Below are 19784 nucleotides of genomic sequence, written 5' to 3' on the forward strand. Positions count from 1 at the left end.
GATAATCTTCTAAACCTGGGCAATTTGAAAGAGAAGGCAAATAGCAAAGATAGTTTCTAGAACATCAAGGATACCCTTTTTAGCCTGGTCTCACGTAACCGTTGAGGCAACCATGAATAACAGCAAAGCAAAGATCCAATGAAGTCCATGCAGCCAAGTTCATTGTCAAACACAGCAGAAGAATTGTGAAGCTTGGACAGATCAGGCGGCCTCTTACAACACAGTCCAGCTAGTGTCTCAAAGAATATTGTTGTTTGCTGCATACGCCACAACTTTGCTAACCAGAGAGGCCCAACAATGAAGCAAGCAAAGGGGGAGGAGAAGGAGGAGGAGGCCCATCTACATCCGAACAAGATATAGATGATCAGCCAGAAGATATCCCTGCTGAAATACCATTGAAGTCAACAAGTCATACAGCACGTTCTCACAGACAAGACTTTGAGCTCAGTGTCACATGTGTCCTCTCCACATATACCCAATACAGTGCCCCACTATATCTTCAGCACAATTATCCTCTGCATTAAATCACCTACCACAGATCCCAGTCCTGAGACCTGATAACTTCTTTATTTTACATCCCTTATTCTCTGCATACATTTAAAATGAAGCACAACCAAATTTAACTCCCTAAAAGCTATTACTGTATGTGGCTAGTGGTTTTTACCCTGGTGATTCTCCTTGGTAATGGTGTATGTAGTGTGTATTCTAGATCTAATTCTTGTGCTTCTTCTAGGGACTTCCTCAGTAAGTGAGATGGCGAGCTGTTGAGTGCTAGCGGGAGCTTTTTGGGAGTGCGGGTAGTCCTTTTCATCCTTGGGTCATGAGGTGGCCCTGCCTCGGAGCTCATCACATCCGATGCTGGGATGGCTGCTTGGCCCTGCATGCTTTCTGGCATCTCGTTTCTCATTTAAGGGGGGCGAGAGGGGTAGGTGGATGAGTCAGGTGTGCCAGTGCCATAAATATGCCCCTGTTGCATGGCACATCCCCAGTAGGATTATTGATCTGCATGGAGGAAGATCTCTGAGCAGCTACAAGGGCAGTGACGCCCAGTGTAACAGCTCTTGCCATCCAACCCTCCAGCGCGTTCCCAATGTTTAACCACAAGAAATTGCAGCTCAGCTAGGACTGGATATCGGATAAACAGTCTGACAACACAGAGGCAGTGGAAGGGTCAATAGAGGTGGTGAAGAGGTAGAGCTGGGTATCGTCGGCATACATATGGAAGCTAACTCCATGGATGTGGATGATGTCGGCAAGGGGAAAACTAGTAGCTGGAGAAGAGGTGGAGGCCAAGGATAGATCCTTGGGGGACTCTGGCGATAACGGAGCAGGGGCAGGAAGAGAACGTGCTGCTGCTGGACATGCTCTGGCTATATCTGACTCTGAGCAGAGCTTCAAACCCCACATCCTTGCCGCCACTAAGACAGCCTATTTCTACCTCCGCAACAATGCCCTACTTTACCCCCACTGTTGCTGAAATGCTTATCCATATCTTTGTTACCTCCAGACACGATTACTCCAATGCTCTCCAATTAAAACTTGTCCAAAATTAACTGTCCACATCCGATTGAACATTAAGACCCGTTCCCCTATTATTCCTATGCTTGCCAACCTTCAAAATCTTTGTCCTCAGCTATAAGTCCCTTCATGGCCTTCTGCTCCCGACTTCAGCAATTTTATTCAGTGCTCTGTTCCTGTGCACACCTTCTGTTCCAGCCCTCTTTTACACCCTCCTTTTCTTCATTTCCACTTTTGACTGAAGAGCCTTCAGCTGTTTTGGTCTCCACACTTTAGAACAACCTATCTAGGACCCTCTACTTCACTACTTGTCGACCCTCCGTCAGGAGCCTCCTCAAATCCTACCCCTTCGATCTGCTCCCATTGTCCCTCATCCTCCATTTCTTGATCTCCAGTTATTTTACACCTTTGTGAAGTACTTTGGGACTTCTCTTTAGGTTAAAGGTGCTATGTAAGTATTACCTGTTGTTGCGTAACTCTATATTCGCATTGGCCTATCTAAAATTCACTGTGTGCAAATCTTTCACATTTCCGGTACCTCTCACATTAGAATCCATCTGCATTCCTTACCCATCTGCTTCAATTTCCCAGATCCCTTTGAATGGCATTGATTTCCACTACACTGATTTAACATCAAATAGGTTTTGTAGGACAACCTGTTTGTGGGAAAGGTTTTGGGGGGTTATGCAAAGACTAAGCATTTCATAGTATTTACTGCACAGAAACAGGCCATTCGGCCCAACAGATCTATGCCGGTGCTTATGCTCCACACAAGCCTCCTCCCACCTTACTTAATCTCACCCTATCAACATATCCTTCTATTCCTTTCTCCCTCATGTACTTATCTAGCTTTCCCATAAATGTATCTATGCTATTCGCCTCAGCAAATAAAAAATATGAGGTGTCTTGGTACTTCAAGCCATTAAGAGGTTGACTGCAATGCAAGTCGTCACAAGAGCAGATTCCTGGGCTGCCTATCACTCAGGCCTGATTGTCTGGTGAGCCTAATTTCATGAGTTGTTAGCTGGGCCACCACGAGGATCTTTAAGAGGTATTCCAACTTAGAGGCAGGAAAAAAATGATGTTGGACCGATCACGATGGAGGGACCTGAATCTCGGTTGAAGATGATTCCGCAGTCTAGACCAGCACATCCTCCTTACAAAAAGGAAGAGGCTAGAAAGTGATGAGTACTTTGAAAAAAGGAGAAAAACTAAAACAAATGTAGAATTATATTAGGCAAATACAGACTATTGAACTGATTTTCAAAATCTGTCATTGGGTTCCTTTGATCCTTGCAAATAATTATTGATTACATAAGAACATAAGAACATAAGAAATTGGAGCAGGAGTAGGCCAATCGGCCCCTCGAGCCTGCTCCGCCATTCAATAAGATCATGGCTGATCTGATCCCAACCACAAATCTAAAGAACACAAGAAGTCGGAGCAGGACCCGGCCACACAGCCCCTGGGCCCTCTCCGCCACCCACAGGGCATTGACCGATCCGAACTCAGCTTCATGTCCAATTTCCTGCCCGCTCCCCATAACCCCTAATTCCCTTTACTTCTAGGAAACTGTCTATTTCTGTTTTAAATTTATCTAATGATGTAGCTTCCACAGCTTCCTGGGGCAGCAAATTCCACAGACCTACCACCCTCTGAGTGAAGAAGATTTTCCTCATCTCAGTTTTGAAAGAGCAGCCCCTTATTCTAAGATAATGCCCCCTAGTTCTAGTTTCACCCATCTTTGGGAACATCCTTACTGCATCCACCCGATCAAGACCCTTCACAATCTTATATGTTTCAATAAGATCGCCTCTCATTCTTCTGAACTCCAATGAGTAGAGTCCCAATCTACTCAACCTCTCCTCATATGTCCGCCCCCTCATCCCCGGGATTAACCGAGTGAACCTTAGAGTAATTGCAGATGGATGTGGATCCTTAATACAAACATGAAGGTACAATGACAGAAAGGTTATTTGTGTGCAAGCCCCATAATGCTTACGTGATCAATGGAAAAGGTGACAAATAAAGGGGACATTATAGATGTCAAGATTTGCTATGAGTGTCATTTTCGTATTTTTAATCCAGCCCTTTGGGATTCAGAACTAGTCACAACTCCACTCCTAGGATAAAGCCATAAAGAAAGTATTTGTAAGTTATTTTTAAGGATCGTTCTGTATTATTCCATTTTCTATAGTGGATAAAAGCTATCAAAGAAGAAATGGTGCAAAGTAAATATTTCAGAAGATGGTTGGTTGCACATTAGGTTAGAGATACGAACATATGAATAATGACAGACAGGAAAAGACCCTCTGGTCCATCCAGCCTGTCCCTCACAATTGTGATGCCTTGCGCACCCCGTCCAAAACAGTGTGATCTCCTGGGAGAGGCGAGAAACCAGATAAAAACCCAAGCCAATTTGCGAAAAAAAATCTGGGAAATTCCTTTCTGACTCCCTTAGGTGATTGTAACTAGTCCAGGAGAACACTCTGGCCATGATAATGCAATGCAGTACCTACCTTTTGTAAGAGGTGATCTCCGCCCCAGCCAGAAACAGGTCCAGCTCTCACTTGAAGGACTCCAGAGATCCACTATTCTCTGAGAAAAGAGCCACCTCCTGATATCTAACCTAGATCTGGCCTTGTACAACTTAAAATTATGATCCCTGGTCCTCCCTAATCTATTTAGTTAGAACGAACTGTCTACTCAAACACAATCTATTCCCTTCGTCATCTTACAATCCTTGATCAAATCACCCTAAGTCTAGCTCTTTTAGCTTGTCTTGATAACGAGGATGCTTCAAACTGGGAATTAATCTTGTGGCCCTCCTCTGCACCCCTTCCAAAGCCTCAATATCTGAGGAGACCAAGACTGGACACAGTATTCTAACTGAGATCCAGGGCTTGCAATAAAATATTAATTACAGCACAAACTAGAAAACATTTTTCTTATTTTTAAACTTTATTTCAAAATGCTTTTTCCCCTCCAAATTCCCCCTTAAGCCCCCTCCATGATCTTACTCTGTGGCTAAATAATCAAATACAACTCATGGTTGGAATTGGTATTTTCTTTCTCTCTCCACTCACCATTAGCTAAGTACCTGTGAGATTAACTTGCTGATTGGATATTTTCAAGTGCAAATGTAAGAAAAAAAGTGTAGAGGGTTTTTACAGCTTCTTTCCATTCACAGATTTAAACTTGTTAAAGGCAAACTTAAGACGGATTTCAGGGAGATCAACACATGGAATGGACTCAAACACTGGAGACGCAAACACTGGAATCATTTAAGAACCAATTGCATGCTGCAACATGAGGACTTTAGATCATTCTGGATGGATGAGCTAAGAGAGCTTAACCACCTCCCCTTAACATTAAATGGCATTACCATCGCTGGACCACCCACCATCAATACCCTGAGGGTCACTATTGATCAGAAACTCAACTAGACCAAGAATATTAATGCCATGGCTACTAGAGCAAGTCAGAGGCTGGGTATTCTGCGACAAGTGGCTCACCCCTCCTGACTCCCCAAAGCCTTTCCACCACCTGCAAGCCACAGGGCAGGAGTGTGATGGAATATTGTCCACTTGCCTGGATGGGTGCAGCTGAAACAACACTCAACAGAAGCTCGACACTATCCAGGACAAAGCAGTCTGCTTGATCAGCACCCCATCCACCAGCTTAAGTATCCTCCCCCTCTACCACTGGTGCACCGTGGCTGCAGTGTGTTCTGTCTACAGGATGCACTGCAACAAGTCACCAAGGCTTCTTCAGCAGCACCACCCAGACCCACCACCCAGAAGGACAAGGACTTCAGGTACATGGGAACACCACCATTTCCAAGTTCCGCTCCAAGTCACACATCATCCTGACCTGGACATATATTACCGTTCTTTCATTGTTGCTGTGTCAAAATCCTGGAACTCCCTATCTTACAGCATTGTGGGAGCACCTTCATCACATGAACTGCATGGATTCAAGAAGGCGGCTCACCACTGCCTTCTCAAAGGCAACTAGGGATGGACAATAAATCTTGTCAGCGACACCCACATCCTGAATAATGATAAAGAAAGGATGGGTTGAATGTCATTCCTCATCTGTAATTATCTTTGACATCAAAACCAGCCCAGACTGATGAGCTGAAAATCTCCTTCTTGTGGCTACAAGGGTTCAAATGATGAGGTGGAGCTGTCTCAACCCAATTCCTAATGGACACAAGTTTAAAACGCGAAACTTTCCCTAATTTAATGTGAACTGCCATTAGGTTGTTAACCTCATTCAGAGAGGTCGCAGGGATGGCGAAAGTGGGAACTGGAAATGTTGCACTGGTGCAGTTAGAGGGTGGCCTTCCAAGGTTATGTTCAAGGCACACAGCCAGGGTGTCCTTTATGTGACCTGGGAGTGCTTGACGTCCACATGCACAAATGTTCCATTCCTTAGCACTGACACCTCTCACCATGAAATGCACAAACATTTACCAAAGTATAAACAAATAACCGATACACCAAAAATATTTGTGCCCTGAAATTTTCACGATAGGCCTCCTGTTCAATGCCAAGCCAGCTGTGCAGTTATTTCACACATGTGGAATATCATTTTTATTCTCATTGGCGCAAAATAGCTTGCTGCAGAATGAAGATAATCCTCATAGACATTGAATAAATGGTAGCGATCTACTTAAGACAAATTTATTATTTAAACATATGATACTTTAATGGTCAGTTGCTCAAAACTCCACCATCTCAGCAGCTGCACTCTATATGAGCTGCTAACACGAGTCCCATCTGGGTGATCTTTAATGGCTTTCAGTTAAGGTGGTTGATGAGCGTATGCCCTGTAATTGTCTCCAAAGGATAATAAAAATATTGTAACTGATGTTCTTTTACCACTTGGTCTCCCATTAACTGGGCCAGTTTTAATTATCCATTATTTATGTTGTATCAATGAAGCAGCTGTTACTGCTGCTGCTGAACAAATGGACTCGGCTGGTGTTCCTGTTATGTACCAGCCTCACACAAAATGGAAACGTAGATCAATTGAACTGACAGCTTCAACCAGTGCATATCTAGGACTGCATTCACTAAATACACCGGCATATATCACCCTATCTTCGCTAATAGTCCTTAATAAGGCCCAGGTCTGACCCAGGTAGCATTTTCAGCAAGGCTTCAAAGTACTCAGTACCACAGTGAATCCACTTGCCTGTATCACTGTGTTATCACAGACTGATAATAGCTGCAATGTCTCATCTAACTGGCTGGATTTTGGGTAAACCCCTTAAAAAAAAAATCTCATAAAAATAAGGCGTGTTAGCAATGGGAGATGAACATTTTCTCAATTTGGTACTCAATATCAGTAACAAGCTCTCCTGGGTCAGATATGGAATGGTTAGACGCACCAGTGTGGGCAGACACATGCACTATACACAAATATGTACTCCATTTTTCTCTTGGGGAGTAAATCATCGGCTAAATGCACATGGTCAGTTTCCAGCTGTACGCTGACAAACCCCAACTCTACCTCTCCATCACCACCCTCGAATTTACAACCACCGCTGCAGTCAGATTACTTTTCTGATATCAAGTCATGGATGAGCCAGAACTTCGAGAGATCTGAGATGCACGTCTATTGACATGGATATGCAACTGGGGTGACGCCCCACCCCCAATCCAACAACTTTGGTCAGCTCCGAAACTCAGCGAGGGGCAGATTCCACTGGGTTGCAAAGGCCGGAGGGTTTTCATACCCCATTTATTAATCACCCATGAAGTAGCTCACAACTCAGAGGAGATGCTGTTTTATAATGACAGGAGCATTATACCATGTAACACGAGGTATTATAACATGGCTCAGGAGAGTCCAACTTATGACCTGGTAATTCGGCCTCGGAAGCTCAGGTAACTCAGTCCTATTTGCGTTCGTATTTCTTACTCGCTGGTTTGCCCTGTTTGCATCTTGTGGCCCTGGAGGTTTGGAGAGGGCTATTCTTAGCTCTGATGCCTCATTGTTAGACAAATCCCAAATCAGAACTGCGGGATCTGTTTGTATCAGCAACATGAGATATCTGCAGATTAATGGGGAAATGGGCTAAAGTGTAGAAACTCATGTTTCGCACTGTGTCCCATCAAGACAAAACCTGTACCTTCATTGGCTGTAAAGTGCCTTGGGACGTCCAAGTTGTGAAAGGTGCTATATAAATGCAAGTTCTTTCTTTCTTTAACTGTGCCCAAGTGGCTCAGTTCTGAAGGAGAAGCAATGCAGAGAACTGGTCTGTGCTGGGATCCAATGTTGAGGATGGTTATTTTAGAATAGGAACGGTCTGGTTGTTCTCTGCAACAGATTAAAATTACCGATGAACTAAAGTGTCTTGCCGGTCATTCTTTTGAACTGGCAGTTGGTCCACACTAAATAGAACAGAAGGAAGAGGGAGATAAAGGGGAGAGGGGCAGTGAGGAGATTGGTAAGTTGCCGTGCACATGTAGCAATCGCAGTGTAGCAAGTGGATAGTGCGGAGCATTGCAGCCAGTGTGACCGATATTGTCAGAGATGTGTGTAAGGTCAGGTTTATTTTCACTGGTGTGGAAGACCACTGGTTGGGTCTGTGAAAAACAGGAAAAGATGTGAAATAAAACAATGTAAAGATACTGGGTTAAACACGATGAAAATCGGGCAATTTTCTACAACGAGCGGGCAATCTGTTCCGGCAGATTACCACCTGGTCTTGGAGGCAAAAACACGCCCCATTATTTGTGCCACAGCGACCAAGGGCATTTGCACCACCTGTTAAACAGACAGTCAACAAAAACTAACAAAGTAGGAGCTGCAGGAAGGGGCCTTATTTTTGTTACGAAAGGATTGATTTTTAATATTTGAGATCAGCATGGAGTGAAGCCCTGGAGTGAAACCCTGGAGTGAAACCATGGGGAGATACCGTGGAGCGAAACCGTGAGGTGAAACCGTGGGGAGATACCGTGGGGTGAAACCATGAGGTGAAACCGTGGGGAGATACCGTGGAGTGAAACCATGAGGTGAAACCGTGGGGAGATACCGTGGAGTGAAACCAAGGGGTGAAACCGTGAGGTGAAACCGTGGGGAGATACCGTGGAGTGAAACCATGAGGTGAAACCGTGGGGAGATACCGTGGAGTGAAACCATGAAGTGAAACCGTGGGGAGATACCGTGGAGTGAAACCAAGGGGTGAAACCGTGAGGTGAAACCGTGGGGAGATACTGTGGGGTGAAACCGTGGGGAGATACCGTGGGGAGATACCGTGGGGAGATACCGTGGAGTGAAACCGTGGGGAGAAACCGTGGGGTGAAACCGTGGGGAGATACCGTGGAGTGAAACCATGGAGTGAAACCGTGGGGTGAAACCGTGGGGTGAAACCGTGGGGAGTTACCGTGGAGTGAAACCATGAGGTGAAACCGTGGGGAGATACCGTGGAGTGAAACCAAGGGGTGAAACCGTGAGGTGAAACCGTGGGGAGATACCGTAGGGTGATACCGTGAAGTGAAACCATGGGGTGAAACCATGGGGAGATACCGTGGAGTGAAACCATGGGGTGATACCGTGAAGTGAAACCATGGGGTGAAACCATGTGGAGTGAAACCATGGAGTGAAACCGTAGGGAGATACCGTGGAGTGAAACCATGGAACGAAACCGTCGGGAGATACCGTGGAGTGAAACCATGGAGCGAAACCGTAGGGAGATACCGTGGAGTGAAAACATGGGGTGATACCGTGAAGTGAAACCATGGGGTGAAACCATGGGGAGATACCGTGGAGTGAAACCATGGAGTGAAACCATGCGGTGAAACTGTGATATTGTCATTTCATGCTGATTGTTAGTGTCACATTTCGAGATTGCCATGAAAGGAGTTTGGTTTAAATTATATTAAAATTTTACTTTCAAGTTATATTTTGCTCGCCGGTGATTACATTCACAGAACAGTGAGGCTGCAAAACAGAGATTAGAATTCAGATAAGACATCTATCTAGATTGCTTGAGACAACGGTAGTTCATTTGACATTCCAGTGATCATCAAAACCTAATATTTCTGGCTTTATGCATTTGGGAGCAGCAGGAGATAGTTCCTGGGAGGCCCCCAACTAGCGAGGCAGTATCCAGTTTAATTGGCAGCCCTACTAGCCAATCCCCAGACGGGGAGACAGGCCAAGCTGCTGGCTTCCTGTCCAGCTGTGGATCAAAAGAACAGGGAAAGACGAGGTTTGGGTCAGTTCAGGACGATCTGGGAAGGACGCCATACATGCAAAGAGAAAGCTTTTGAATTTTAAGATGGAACTGGTCAGGACCAGAGAGAAGGCTGACCAGGAAAGAGAATATTTAGCCCACTAACTGGGACAGTGTGGCATTTTTTATAATTTTCTATGCTTTGAGTAATGATATGGAATTAAGTTGAAGTACAGTGAGATTTACCATAAATGTTACTCTGCTCGTTCACCTAACCTTTGTAAAATAAAGCAGTATGTTGATTTACGTTCAGCAATGTCTCACTAAAGTGTTATTCAGTCTGTCTTGTGGAAGGTTGGGGAAGTGCACATGAAGACACATGTGAGGCCACAATATCCAGTTCATATAACAAAAGGCTTCATTGCTACAACCCCCAGGGTCACATAATCATATGACCAGATATTAGGCAGTAAAGGAAAACTCCTGAACGTAAAGAGCGCAGGGTCCACTTATGGGAGAGAATCATGACACAGAATGCGAGTAAAAATCTAGAGCTGATCCAAAATCTGTAACAGTTAGGAACAAAATGCTTTCATTTAAAAGGGCATCAACCTCATAAAGTGTTTGTAAACAAATGGAAATTGGTGCACCTAATGCAAGATGCAATCAAATAAATTACGTTTAAAAGCACCATCGCACAACACGACAATGACAAAAGTGATGCATGACTGAAAAGGTTGCCAAATGTTTATTTCTAAGAGTAACATGTCGTGTTAAACAGATCTACAAACAGGCACTGAGTGACCTTTTCCAGGCTGCTTTGCTAGCCTGGCTTTTTACAGCAACGGCTAGCTTACAGCAGAACATAATCTCTGAGAGTGAAAGAGCACTCTGTCCTCACCCAGGTCCAGGCAAGTCCATTGGATCCAATTTTCCATCCCTCTCCAGAGGTGCAGATGTGACTGGAGATTCAGTTCCTCAATATCAGTTCCTAACATCCATTTGCAGACTTCTCCCCAGACTTTCCTTCTGAACCAGACTGGAGCAGCCCCTCTGACTGGGTCTTGCACCTGCTTCTTCACACAAAGTGAGTTGAGTCAGTTTTCCTTTTTCATAATGTCTTGAGTTACCCTTTACTCCATTACCCAGGTGTTAAGCATTCACTATCCAGGTAAGGAGGTGGGGTAACTCTCTGGACTATATGTGAACTAGCCTGGATCTGATTTGGTTTGTAGATGAGTTTTTGCAATCCACAGTAGGGCATCTAAGTTCTCAACTGCAACGAGGCTCCTCCTCTTCCCTATCACTGGTATCTCCAACTCCGTTTGTGGATTCTCCTTTAGTCTTTCACTGTCTCAGTGATACCCTAAAGTATCAGCTTGGCTCATTTGGTGACGCTCTCACCTCTGGGTCTGATAAGTCATGGGTTCAAGTCTCACCCTAGGACTTGAGCACATAAGCCTAGGTTGACACTCCAGTGCTGCACTATCCGGGCTATCTTAGACTAAGGCTACGTTTGCCTGTCCCTGTGGCTTAGGTAGACTATTTGATAAAGAGCAGCTAATTCTCTTGGTCTGGCCAACATTCCTTCCTCAGCTGAGAACTGATTAACTGGTCATCCACATCCAATTTCAGTTTGTGGGATCTTGCCATGTGCAAATTTGCTACTGTATTTGCCTATATAACTGCCACTCCACTTCAAAGTAATGCTTTTGTCGGTGAAGTGTCTTGGAAATATCTGAGATTTAAAAAGGTTCTTTCTTTCTAAAGTAAGCTTGACCAAAGACTTGGTATTGGTGCATGTTAGTCTCAGAAATGAAGACACTGGTCAATTCACATTTCCTTTCTTTTGCTTTACTGTACTAAATTACTGCTGTAATCATTCTTCAGACTTCAGCAGAATGTGACAGAATACCAACAGAGCATTCGATCACAGCACAATATCTAAAATACTTCATGTGCTGCACAATGTTCAGCTCATACCCAAGACAAACAACTTCTCCAAAAAATACCCTCGCAGTGAATAGAATCCATGGGCAGGAAATTCTGATCTGCCATTTTATACATAGACACAGTACTTTCCATGTGTGATCCAGGATGTGGCAGGGCCCCATTGGGTTTTTACTTCACTTTTAAGCTTCCTACCAATTTCCCCCTTCACAAAAGTGGTGCTGTTACTTTCACATTACTTTTCTATCTGTTTATTTCTGCATTCACTCATCCCTGATTCTACATCTACAAAGGACTTCTTTAGGATGAAAGAATCATCTCACAGAGCTCAACCTGCCTAAGGCCACGAGTCTGCTCCAACCACTAAACTGAGAGAGTTCATTAATGCAGCTCTCCCAAATATACAGACACTAATTGGGCCCTAAGACTCACACAGGCAGGAAATGGCCAGTGTAACTGGCAACATCGCACAAAAGCCCCACAGTTGCTCGGGCGATGCAGCTCATGGTAAAGACCAGATCAAGGTGGGGTGAACTGAGGCAGTACAAAGAAGGAAAGGTGAGGGAGATTAGTACACAGGACCGGAGGACAACCATCACCCCCCCCCCGCCCCCCCCCCCCACACACACACACACACACGCATGCATGCACTCATACACAGATTCACATGCATGCACAGATACACATGTACACACACGCGGGCACGCACATGCACAGGGACACATACACATGCACGCGCTCACACACAGACGCACATGCTTGCGCACACACAAGCACGCACACAAACACATATACACACAAATGCACACACACAGGGACACATACACATGCATGCGCTCACACAGACACATATGCATGCACGCACAGACATGCACACACACACACAGGCACGCACACACTATTTTAAGTGACTTTTCGGCCTGATTCAAAATGACCACAGAGAAAATACTTAAACAGAGCTACAGAGAGCTGATTGATGGTTGTGTTTTTCTCTTTCTGTAATTTCTTATTTGCCTGTGAAGCAAAGCAAAGTGTTTTAGCTCAGTGATTTTGGGTAGTGACAGAGAAACAAACAGCTGAATAGGAAAGAAAATAAATATTTAACGGAAGAAAAAGTGATGCAGCCACTCACTCCACTGAACCCATCCCTCAGCAGCCTGACTCTCCCAGCTTTAGCATCAACATTATCTTGAATTCCCCTAATGTATTTGATTACACCACCTTACCTCATAGATTATTCCAAATGTTTATCGCCCTTTGGGCAAAGACCTCAATGAGATCACCCCGTAATCTTTTCCCCCTTGACCGTGGAACTAAAGCTTCTCTAATCTTTCCTTAGCTCATCCTCTTTACATTCGGAATTGATCTTGTTGCTCTTCTGCCCTCTCCCCAATGTAGCCATGTCCCTTTTGAGGTGTGGCAACCAGAACTGCACAAGTAGGTTTGACCATTGCCTTACAAAGCCTCAGCATAACCTCAGCAGACGTAAGGCGAAGCATGCCCGTGGGCATTTGGCTTGGTTTACTGGAGCATGCGCAGGCCTCTGAAACATTGAAACCCAAATCAGACTCTCCGAAGGTGTGCAGCAGATGGCAGGGATGGCGGCCGAGTTCAATGCCGTCCTTTGCGACACGATCAGAGAGGGTCTCTCTACAAATCAGGGCATCCTGGAGTGAGTGGCAGCTCCAGAACTTCTGCACACACATCCCACGGAACACAGAGGTCTTCTGACACGTTAATCCATGGGTATATTGAGGAATGATCTTCTGGGGTTGTACACTCTGTTGGCCGGGTGGTAGGAGGGTCTGTCTCTTCTGCGGAGCTGCCTTATGAGCTGGGCTTCCCTAGTTGCCTGCTGTTCCTCCTCCTCTTCCTCCTCCAACACATAAATCATAAGGAGGGGAATTTTCATGGGGGAAAAACATTTTCACAGCCTTCCCCTTCATTTTAGGGAAATTCCCCAAACAGGAAACAATCTCCAGGGAGATCTCGAAATGAAGCTTGGAGTGCCAGAAATAAAGAGTAACAATAACTTTTGACAAAAGACTAATCCAAAGTAAAGTTGTGAACCCCTATCTAGCAGCAGAATGAAACATAACAATTCACCTTTAAGATACCAGCATCAGCTTCCCTCAGCTGCTGCTATAAGTTACTCCTATTTTAAAGTGGCATAAATTAGATCGGGGAATACTAAGGTGGAAAGGACTGATTTAGTATGGTTGACATCATCCTGGCCCAGCCCAGTATTTGCATGGCTGCACCTTGAGTGGATGAAAGAAAGAACTTGCATTTATATAGCACCTTTAACGACCTCAGGACGTCCCAGTACTTTACAGCCAATTTTGAAGTGTAGTTACTGTTGTAATGTTGGAAATGTGGCAGTCAATTTGTGCAAGGTCCCACAAACAGCAATGAGATAATGACCAGATAATCTGTTTTAGTGATGTCGGTTGAGGGATAAATATTGGGCCAGGACACCGGGGGAGAACTCCTCTTCTCTTTTTTGAAAAGTGCCATGGGATTTTTTAACGTCCACCTGAGAGGGAAGACAGTTTAACAGCTCATCTGAAAGACGGCACCTTCGACAGCGCAGCACTCCCTTAGTACTGCACTGGAGTGTCAGCCTAGATTATGTGCTCAAGTCTCTGGAGGGGGACTTGAACCCACAACCTTCTGGTTCGGGGTGGGGGAGGGGGGAGGGCGAGAACACTACCACTGAGCCACAGCTAAAACTTAAATGGTGTCGCATTGAGCACATCTTACATCCTCCCTCATCTCTAGCGCAATTTAGGGTACACCTTAAATGGGGCACAAAACCAGAGGAACTTCCCCAAATTCTGATACCCACCCCCAAATAGATCCTTTGGGTTTATACCCTGCTAAACTATCAGAATTTCAGGCCTTGTAGCATTAATGCTAGAGCAAGTCACCGATGCTCAGAGGGCCTCAACGCTCGTCTTTCAATGTTTTGGCTTCATTTTCAGATTTTTTTTTCCCGGTCATTTATCACTTTGCAAATATTTGTTCGAGGTCCCTGGTGCTGCCTTTTTGCACAATCAAAATTTTTGCTGAACTGGACTTGGATTTAAATTAGCAAATAGCTGCAGCAGCACAAGCAGCAGCCTCCAGGAAAGCTGAGAGGGTGGGTCGACTGCATCCTGTCCGCATGATCCGGCTGAGGAGGAGCACTTCACAATTTGACATCATCTGCAGGTGCACTGACGTGTCAGGCACCCGCCACGGACCCAGGATCCATATGTGCACTCCTCCAATTCTGGCCTCCTGCGCATCCCCAATTTTCATCGCTCCACCACTGGCGGCCATGTCTTCCGCAAACTTGGCCCTGGGTTCTGGAATTCCCTCCCTAAACCTCTCCACCACACTACTTCTCTCTCCTCCCTTAAGACGCTCCTTAAAACCTACCTCTTTGACCATGCTTTTGTCACCTGTCCTAATATCTCCTTATGGGTCTCAGTGTCAAATTTTGTTTGATAACGCTCCTGTGAAGCGCCTTGGGACATTTTACTACATTAAAGGCACTATATAAATGCAAGTTGTATAGAGCATGCCACTCTCAACTCAGCATGTCAGATGAGACCACTCTTCAGCAAAGTGACAGAGCTACACCATCTGCTACTGCCTGACTAACAGACAGCGTCAAGGATGGCACAGCTCTTCCTGTTGTTTTGAAGATCAACATGGCTTTAAGCTTCTAAGCTACAGAATTCTTTCAGGCCGCCACAGTGGACATCAGCAGACAAGCCGGTCGGAGTCTATTCCTGCATAATTCAAGTGACTGATGCAATGTTTGGGGGGGCACCCACTGCAGAGGGCACAGGGCTTTTACCATCTGGTAGACTTCTTGAGAGTCCAAGTTAAAAAACCTAATGCAGTTCAGGTTCCTGCACCAGGTTTATGTTGATATAATTCTTGCGAGTTTTGTCTTTTACAGGCTGGGGGTGGGGGAGGGGGGGTGGTAAGAATTATCCAAATTTGAACAATGTCATGTGATTGGTTCAGTCCATATATGATTGACAGTTCCTTTTTAATTTTAAGTGGGGGGATTTTCAAGTCCTGGTCAATTTTTCCGGGATATAAAAACGAGTTGTTCAGTTTAAATCAAAGCGAAGGAATGTTTCAGTTTGAAACATCCCAATGAGAAGAAAATCGGTTTGAATTTCCAAGAAATAGCTTAGATTAATTAGACACGCAGAGTGTTCAAAAATAACAGGAGAAGAAACACTATTATTTAAACATAATTTACAAAGCATTATTTTACTTCTTAGAGTGCAATCTTTTTATTATTTTGTTCACTCGACAAGTTAAGTGGAAGGATGTTTACTGTAAATATGAAATTATCTTTTACAGCTGTTTCCTATGTATTTGTTCATCTTTTGTAAACTAAATTTGTTTCATAGAATGGTTACAGCACAGAAGGAGGCCATTCAGCCCATCAAGTCTGTTCCGGCTCTTTGTAAGAGCAATCCAGTTAGTCCCTTCCCCCCGCTCTTTCCCCGTAGCCCTGCAAATTTTTTCCCTTCAAGCATTTATCTAATTCCTTTTTGAAAGCCATAATTGAATCTGCTTCCACCACCCTTTCAGGCAGCGCATTCCAGATTATAACCACTCGCTGCGTTAAAAAGTTTTGTTTCTTCATCCTTGAAATAAGCTGCAATGTGACGCTCTGCATCCTTCGAAGGCTGGAGCAAGATCTCATGGAGGCACAAGACAAAGCAACTACCAGACAGAGTCTGTCGTTTGTTTTCTGGCACCAAGATCTTAAGGCAAGGATGGACATTTTCAAACGGTATCAGGGTCTGAAATTCGCCCACGAGAGTGATCTAAGATACAGGAGTGGAAATAATAAGGTTAGAAAACACCCCAAAAACAGAACAGCTGTCAAGAGCCAGGATGACAGCAGAAGGGAAGAGGTGCCAGGACGAGTTTCCTGTTGGCTGAACACAGACTCCAGAGTTACAATGAGAGTGGATAGGGAGAAATTCACCATCTGATACAGACGCAGCTCAGAGAGGAAGAGTGAAACTTAAAGGCAAGAGCAATGAATCTTGAATGAGTGGAGAGCTTATCTCTAACCTTGGATTAAAATCCCATTCTATTTTCACAGAAACATGAAGAATAGTCAGAAAAAATTCAAATGGACATTCATACATTTGGCAACTTCCATTATGTGCACAGGGTACTTTGTGGTTTTGATACCTCACACTAGCGCACTGATTGTTCCAGTGTTTTTTTTTGTTCACACTCACTTGCATCTACAGGAAAATAGAATCATAGAAAGGTTACAGCACGGAAGGAGACCATTCTGCCCATCGGGTCCGTGCTGGCTCTATGCAAGAGCAATCCAGCTGGTCCCACTCCCCTGCCCTATCCCCCATAGCCCTGCTTTTTTTTCCCTTTCAAGTACTTATCCAGTTCCCTTTTGAAAGCCATGATTGAATCTGCCTCCACCACCCCCTCTGGCAGTGTTTTACAGATCCTAACCACTCGCTGTGTAAAAAAATGTTTCCCCATGGTTCTTTTGCCAGTCACCTTAAATCTATGCCCTCTGGTTCTTGAAATAACAGAAATACGGGTAAAAAAATAAATTGTAATATAGAGGAGTCGGTCGCAACCTGGGTAATGTAAAGCATGTCGGGAAATACTAACAGATGCACAAGTGTGTGTTTCACTAAGTTTCTTGGTTAGCTAACCAATATTAAAACTTTCTCAACAGAATTGTTTTTAAAGCTGGTATGTTCCTGTTAAAGTAAAAGAATTAAAAACAGAAAATGCTGGAACGACCTCTTCAACATCTGTAAAGAGAAAAGGCAGCAACACATTGAATGTTTGGAGGAAGAATTTCCACCCGAAACATCGACCTCTACAGACGCCGACTCACCTGTTACTTATTTCCAGCAGTTACGATATTTATTTTCCTTTTTATGCTTTGCTTAAATCGAACGTAAGGACATTTATTTATATCCAACTTGGTCACAAGCACAGTGTTCAAACATTTCTGAGTTTTAAACTGTACAGTGGAGATCTGGAAGGGATTCGTGGACCTACCAGACTCACGGGTGAATCCTGGGTCAAGGTCGTGCTTGGTTTTTAGTCCGTCCTTAGTGCCTTTATGCTCCTGTATCCACACAATGGGGTCGATTTTCATGGCCTCCGTCCAGCAGGAACGGTCTGCTAGTGGGTTGGAAATGGTAGTGCCCCACTTACCTGTCTTTTCTGACTGTCACCACTGTCATTGGGGCCTTCCCATAGGCGGCCTGTTTCAGGGGGGAACCTAATTCTAATGCTAATCAGGGTCCAATGACACACAAAGGACCCTGACACAATTTTGAGGTACCGGTGGGCCGAGTGTATGCTGCTCACGTTCCCCCCACCCATTGGTACCAGGTGTACAGCGGCCTAACCACCTGGACCTTAAAGGGACCACTGCAGACTGCTCAGGAAACGATAAGTACAAGTACTTTTTTATAAAGCGGTTTTTGTGGGGCTAAGAGGAGGTTGAATAAAAATCTGCTAGCCCACTGCTGGCTGTCTGTACCCAACTCCCCCACCCCCCCCATTCCATGATTACCTCCCCCCCTCTTTAAGTTGTTACCTCCGCTCAGCTTGGCTCTGTGGAGGAGTCACCAGATTTCTCTCCCACCCCAATCGGGGAGCTGCCTGTGAGCACTGTTTAAATGCTCGCAACTTGCCGAACAAGACTTGGCCTTCAAAATTGCTTGAGCCTCACGGTGAAGGCATCGAGCGGCAGAAATCATCATGCCTCCCACCCGGGGTTAAAATCGCCCTCATGTCTCTAATCATCCTCAATTGAAGCATTTCAAGTTGGTGAGCTGCCCCAAGTTATGTCCAAAAAATCCACTCAAATTGGTGTGGTAATAATTGGCTGCTTTTATTTCGAGACCCTCGAGAATATTCTGTCAAAGAACAACAAAGCAATAGAGAGAAGTCATTGGAGTGTCATTGCTACAATGTGCTTACTCCCATCAGGGGGACACCTAGTGTTCAGTTAACAATATGCAAGTACCATACATATCACCGCAGACATCAGTCCTGGAAAGAGGACTGTCTAATTATGAGAACTCTACGAAGTTAGGTGAGATAGCAGGACATTTGGAGGAAACTCGCCAAGGCTTCTTCGACAGCACCTCCCAAACCCGCGACCTCTACCACCTAGCAGGACAAGAGCAGCAGGCACATGGGAACAACACTACCTGCACGTTCCCCTCCAAATCATACACCATCCCGACTCGGAAATATATCGCCGTTCCTTCATCGTCGCTGGGTCAAAATCCTGGAACTCCCTTCCTAACAGCACTGTGGGAGAACCGTCACCACACGGACTGCAGCGGTTCAAGAAGGCGGCTCACCACCACCTTCTCGAGGGCAATTAGGGATGGGCAATAAATGCCGGCCTCGCCAGCGACGCCCACATCCCATGAACGAATCAAAAAAAAAAGGAACAGAATTCAAAGAGATTTAGAATTGAATTCAGAATGATTTATCAATTGAGCAACTGGGGTGACACCACTACACACTTCCTTCCAGTCTGAAAAACATCCGTTCACTACCATTCTCTGCATTCTGACTCTCAGCAAATATTGTATCCACGCTGCCACTGCCCCTTTAATCCCATGGGCTTCAATTTTGCTACCACGTCTATTATGTGGCACTTTATCAAATGCCTTTTGAAAGTTCATACACACAACATCAACAGCACTACCTTCATCAACCCTCTTCATTATTTAATCGAAGAACTCAATCAAGTTAGTAAGACACGATTTGCCTTTAACAAATCCATGATGTCATTTAACATTTATTAATGTAAGCTTATCTATGGACTAGAATCCCATGAAAGTGATACTGATAGAACATTACTGAGGGACACATGCAGTGTAAAGTACAATGGTGACATCGGACTAAAGAGGAGCACTGAAGCAGTGGTTACAATTCAGAAACAGGCAACAAAAGCGTTTCCAGCTTTTCGAAGCACTGACTTTGAAGAGGCAAAGCAAGTTAAAAAATTATTTTTTTGAAATCATGAAGGGTGAAATTGAGTGGATGGATAAAGGTCTTTGATGTGAAATCAGAGTAGGATGACCAGAG

The sequence above is a fragment of the Heptranchias perlo genome, chromosome 1 (assembly GCF_035084215.1).
Source record: "Heptranchias perlo isolate sHepPer1 chromosome 1, sHepPer1.hap1, whole genome shotgun sequence".
Taxonomy (NCBI): Eukaryota; Metazoa; Chordata; class Chondrichthyes; order Hexanchiformes; family Hexanchidae; genus Heptranchias; species Heptranchias perlo.